This window comes from Carlito syrichta, unplaced genomic scaffold, assembly GCF_000164805.1.
Source record: "Carlito syrichta isolate Samal-C Ts95f unplaced genomic scaffold, Tarsius_syrichta-2.0.1 Scaffold309265, whole genome shotgun sequence".
In the NCBI taxonomy this organism is placed as follows: Eukaryota; Metazoa; Chordata; class Mammalia; order Primates; family Tarsiidae; genus Carlito; species Carlito syrichta.
Genome location: NW_007253361.1, coordinates 99,311 through 105,133, shown reverse-complemented (window position 1 = coordinate 105,133; position 5,823 = coordinate 99,311).

Sequence of the window (5,823 nt, the reverse complement as noted above, 5' to 3'; positions counted from 1 at the left end):
ATCTCTTGCAGAACTTATTTAATGGTCACAAATTCTCATCATATTTGATTGTTGGGAAGGATTTTATTTCTCTTTCATTTATAAAGCTTAGTCTGGTAAAATATAAAATTCTTGGCTGGCTTTTTTTTTTTTTTCCTTAGGGGGGTTGAAAATAGGCTCCTAATCTTTTCTGGCTTGTAGGGTTTCTGCTGAGACGTCTGCTGTTATTTTAATGCCATTTGTTTTATAGATGATTGGACACTACTCTCCTGCTGCTCTTAAGATATTTTCTTTCCATTTGACTTTGCTTAGCCTGAGAATTATATGCCTTGGTGTGGTTCTTCTTGTGATGTATCTTGCAGGAATTCTGTGAGATTCTTGCATCTGGATATCTAGATCTCAATACCAGGCAATTTTTCCTGAATTATTTCCTCAAATAGGCTTTCTATGCTTTTTACTTTAACTTGTTCTCTTTCTGAAATGCTTATAATTTCTAGATTTGAACTCTTTTCACAATTCTCTCTTTCTCAAAGACACTGTTCATTTTTAAAAATTCTCTTTTCAGCCGGGCTTGGTGGCTCAGCCTGTAATCCCGCGCCTTTGGGAGGCTGAGGTGAGTGGATTGCCTGAGCCCGCGGGTTCGAGACCCGCCTGGGCAGCGAGACCTCATCTCAACAATAAATCAAAAAATCAGCCGGGCGTGGTAGCACATGCCTGTAATTCCGGCTACTCGGAAGGCTGAGGCGGAAGGATTGTCGGAGCCCAGCAGGTCGAGGCTGCGGTGGCCGGGAGTGGCCACTGCACTCCAGTCTGGGTGACAGAGTGAGACTTCAACTCAAAAAAAAAAAAAATTCTCTTTTCTTTATTTTTGTCTGACTGGGTTAATTCTAAAGGCCTGTTTTCCAGCTCTGAGTTTATTTATTCCACTTATTCTAGCCTACTATTAAAACTTGCAACTTATTTTATAGTTTCTTCATAAGTTTTCCAATATACTTCTTTTAAATGGTGTCAATCTCTCTTTCACATCCTTAACTATTTTACTGATTTCTCTGTGTTGGTTATCAGCTTTCTCTTGGCTTCCATTAAGATTTCTAAAAAATCAATATTTTGGATTTTTATCCAATATTTCAAGGATTTTTATTTTATTTGATTATGATTTATTGTTGGAAAGTTAGTGTACTCCCTTGAAATGATTACTTTCTGTTTATTTCATACTTTCAGAGTAGTTTCTCTGTTCTTTCTCATCTGGAAGAACTATCTTGTTTCTTATATTTTGAATGTGTTTTCATTTGAATTGGATTCCCACTACCCAATGAATTGACTGTAATATATACTGTGTAGGGTCCTTTGGCTTTACTTCTTTCAGTTGGCAACTAATGTATCTATGTTCCTTGGACAGATGACTATATACATGTCATATATATTCATATATATTTTTAAATCCTTTTGTCCATTTTCACAAAAAGTCTGCTACAATCTTTAAGGGAATTGTTCCAAATGTATAAAGGAATGATAGGCGGTCAATTGTATGTCTGAATAATATCGAGCCTTTTAACTTATAAAAGTAATATATTTATCTATTTTTTAAAGAACTTTAATTTTGCTCAGTAATATTTTGTAGTTATCATTTAAGAGGTCTTGCACTTATTGCATATTGTTACAATTCAATTCAGTATATTGACTTTGAATGCATAAAACATTTAGTTCATTTATTATTTTTAATAAATGTTGGCTTGCTCTTTTGTATTTTTATTATGTAATAATGATATGCCTTCAAAAAATAATTTATTTCTTCTTTTTAAATACTTATGCCTTTTATTTCTTATTTTTGTCTTATAAACTGGCTAGGACCTTTAATTTAAAAATGTATAGTAGTAGTAGTAACAGTAATAACATGAAAAGGTGTTCTAAATTGTTAAAAATGAGGAAAATACAAATTATACCTACAATCAGTATTGCTGTATACTCAGCAAATAGTTGAAATCATAAAGTCTTGAGAATATAAAAGTCTGTCAATCATGTGGAACAACTGAAACTCTGGTACATTGCTGGTGGGAGTGTAAAATTGTGCAACCACATTAAAACCCTTTGGCAGTTTCTAATAGACAAGTCTGTCCTATGATCCAATAGTTCCACTCCAAGAAACTCCTAAGAAATGAGTCATTGTATTCATTAGAAATATACAAGAATGTTTACAGCAGCCTTGGAAACGATGAAAGTTCTCAAGAATGAATGGATGGAAGGTGGAGCTTAAGATGGCTACTGACAGGTGGGTCTGTAAGAGTCTTAGTGGAGACCAAGTGTTCCTAAAGCCTTTCTGAGTGAGTGGGCGGGTGCCGGTGGGAGCGTGAAAGTCTGTTTGAGGGATACTCGGTCCCCCCTGTGAGGGCTACTGCAAGGCCCCACTGCCCTGAGATTGGCGGCCAGCTGGCAAGACCACATGTAGGAGCGTCTGCTGCTTGTAGGAATGTGCCTGAGAAAAGCTGATTTCCATCGCCTAGCACCTGGCCCACCTCATCACCTGATCAGTGAAGAGAGAGGATTGGTAAAGCCAGAGAGGAGTCCATGCCCAGTAAGGAGCTGCCCACCGCAACCATTGTCTTTGACCCAGGACCAGGCAGAGCTTTGCATTGTCCTGCCCACCTCTGCACAGCCTCCAACTTGTTGCCTAAGGCAATCTCATCAAACTGGGAGAGACAGAAGCCCCTTCCCCAGGCTGAATCAGACACAGAAAACTCAGATCTGCATGGCAGACCTGTCAAACAACATGCCAAGTAAACCCAGATCTGACCCACCCCTCCTCCCAAATTAGGCCTGTGGCAACTGACCCAAGGTATGAGTAACCTTATCTGCCTGCAGTGAGAGCAGAGGGGAGGGACTAGAGATCAGAGCCAAAGGGGCCCTAGACATACAGGAAAGACCTCAGACCAATCTGATTCCTTGTTTTTATTTTTTATTTTTTTGACTTTTTGTTTTGTTCGCTTCCGTTTGCTTTTTGTTTTAGTTAGTTTCTTTCTTTCTTTCTTTTTTTCTTTCTTTCTTTCTTTCCTTCAGGTTTTGATAACGTTTTTATACTTGCTTTGCTGTTGCTATTTTATTGATTTTTTTTTCTTTCTTATTTCTATTCTTGAGACCCCCTGTTTATGTAGGGAAAGTCTACATTAAAAAGCAGATTTTATTGGACTGCATGCTTGTGTGATTATCTGTATGCTCTAGGGTTTTTTTGTTTTTGTTTTCCCTTTTCTGTCTTTGTGTCTCTTTTCATTTGTTAGCTGGTATGTTTGTCTGTTTTCCCCCTTAGTCTTCTCTCACTCTACTTTCCTCTTGACACCCCCTTCCTTCTTCCATTATTTTCCTTTTTCTTACCTCCATTTGTTCCAGTGAGCAAACCTAACCCCCACTGCCTGGACAGATTATAAGCAGTAGTAAAAGGGGAATTCATATCTTTACAAACACACATGAAGAAAATGGAAAGATCACAAGTTAACAGCCTAACAGGTCACTTAAGGAAGCTGGAAAAGTAAGACCACCAAAACTCTAACTTCAGCAGAAGAATCCAGATCACCAAAATAAAAGCCCAAATCTAGGACATAGGAGACAAAAAGATAATACCAAAAAAATCAATGAAACAAAAAGCTGGTTCTTTGAAAGGATAAACAAGATTGATGGTTCACTAGCCAGACTGACCAAGAAAAAGAGAGAAGTGAAAATAAACTCATTCGGAAACATGAAAGATGAAAATCACAACTGACCCTGAAGAAACACAAAAGATTATCAGAGACTACGACATACAATTGTATGGAAACAAACTTGAAAACCAAAAGGAAATGGAGGACTTTCAGACATCACACAACCTTCGTAGGTTGAAACAAGAAGAAATTGAGACCATAAATAGACCAATAACAATCCAGGAAATTGACTATGTCATAAGAAAACTACCTAAAAAAAAAAAAAGTCCTGGATCAGATGACTTTTCAACAGAATTCTACAAAACATACAAGGAGAAATGGATACCAATACTACTAAAAGTATTCCAGGTGATTGAGAAAGATGGAACTCCCCCCAAATAATTTTATGAAGCTAACATTACATTGATACCTAAGCCAGGTAAAGACCCAACAAAGGAGTACTACAGGCCAATATCCTTAATGAACATAGATGCTAAAATTCTCAATAAGATCAAAGCAAACCAGATTCAACAACACATGTTAAAAATCATCCATCATGAACAAGTAGGCTTCATCCTGGGGATGCAAGGCTGGTTCAACATTCGTAAGACCATAAATGTAACTAAATATATCAACAGATGTCAAAACAAAAGCCACATGATTATATCATTAGATGCAGAAAAAGCTTTTGATAAAATCCAGTACCCCTTCTTGATAAAAACTCTCAAACATCTAGGCATAGATGGAACATACCTCAAAATAGTAAGAGCCAGCTACGAGAAACCCACAGACAGCTTACTGCTAAACAGACAGAAATTGGAACCATTTCCCCTGAAAACTGGAACAAGACAAGGATGCCCACTCTCACCCCTCCTGTTCAACATAGTTTTGGGAGTTCTAGCTAGAGCAATCAGAGAAGAGAAGGCTATCAGTGCTATCCAAATAGGAAAAGAGGAAGTCAAGTTATCACTCTTTGCAGATGACATGATTGTATACCTTAAAAAGCAAGAGAATCTATTAAAAACCTCCTTGCACTGATAAAAGACTTTGGCAAAGTCTCAGGGTATAAAATAAATGTGCAAAAGACAATCACCTTTCTATACACCAATAATAAACAAACAGAAACCCAAATAAAAAGCGCAGTTCTTTTCACAATAGCCACAAAAAAATGAAATACCTTGACATCTTCCTAACTAGGGATGTGAAAGACCTTTACAATGAAAACTACAAAAAACTGCTCAAAGAAATCAAAGATGACACAAACAAGTGGAAAAATATCCCATGCTCATGGATTGGAAGAATCAACATTGTTAAGATGTCCATACTACCTAAGGCGATCTACAGATTTAATGCAATACCCATCAATTACCAGCAATATTCTTCTCAGACCTAAAAAAAACAATACAGGAATTCAGATGGAAATATAAATGACCAAGAATAGCCAAAAAAATCCTCAGGAAAAAGCACAAAGCAGGAGGTATCACACTTCCAGACTTTAAACTTTACTAGAAAGCTACATAATTAAAACAGCCTGGTATTGGTACAAGAACAGGCATATCAACCAATGAAATAGAATTGAGATTCCAGAAGCAATACCTCAATTTCTCATCCAACTCTATTTTGACAAAGCCTCCACCACTCACTACCGGGATGAAGAGAATCTATTCAGTGCTGGGAAAATTGGTTGACCACATGCAGAAGATCAAACAGGACCCCTACATATCCCCATACACAAAAATTAACTCTCAATGGATCACAGCCCTAACTGTAAAACCTCAAACTGTAAGAACCTTAGAAAATGCAGGAGACACTCTGATGGAAGTTGGAACTGGCAACCAATTCCTGATCAAAACCCAAAGTTCCCAGGCAATAAGAGTTAAAATAGCCAAGTGGGACCTCATTAAACTGAGAAGATTCTGCAAAGCCAAAGAAACCATCAGGAGAGCAGAGAGAGAGCCCATCAAGAGAACAGAGAGACTGGGAAAAAATATTTGCCAATTCCATGTCTGACAAAGACCTAACATCAAGGATCTACAAGGAACTCAAATGTGCTGAAAAGAAAAACAGGCCGGGCTCGGTGGCTCAGCCTGTAATCCCGCGCCTTTGGGAGGCTGAGGTGAGTGGATTGCCTGAGCCGGCGGGTTCGAGACCTGCCTGGGCAGCGAGACCTCATCTC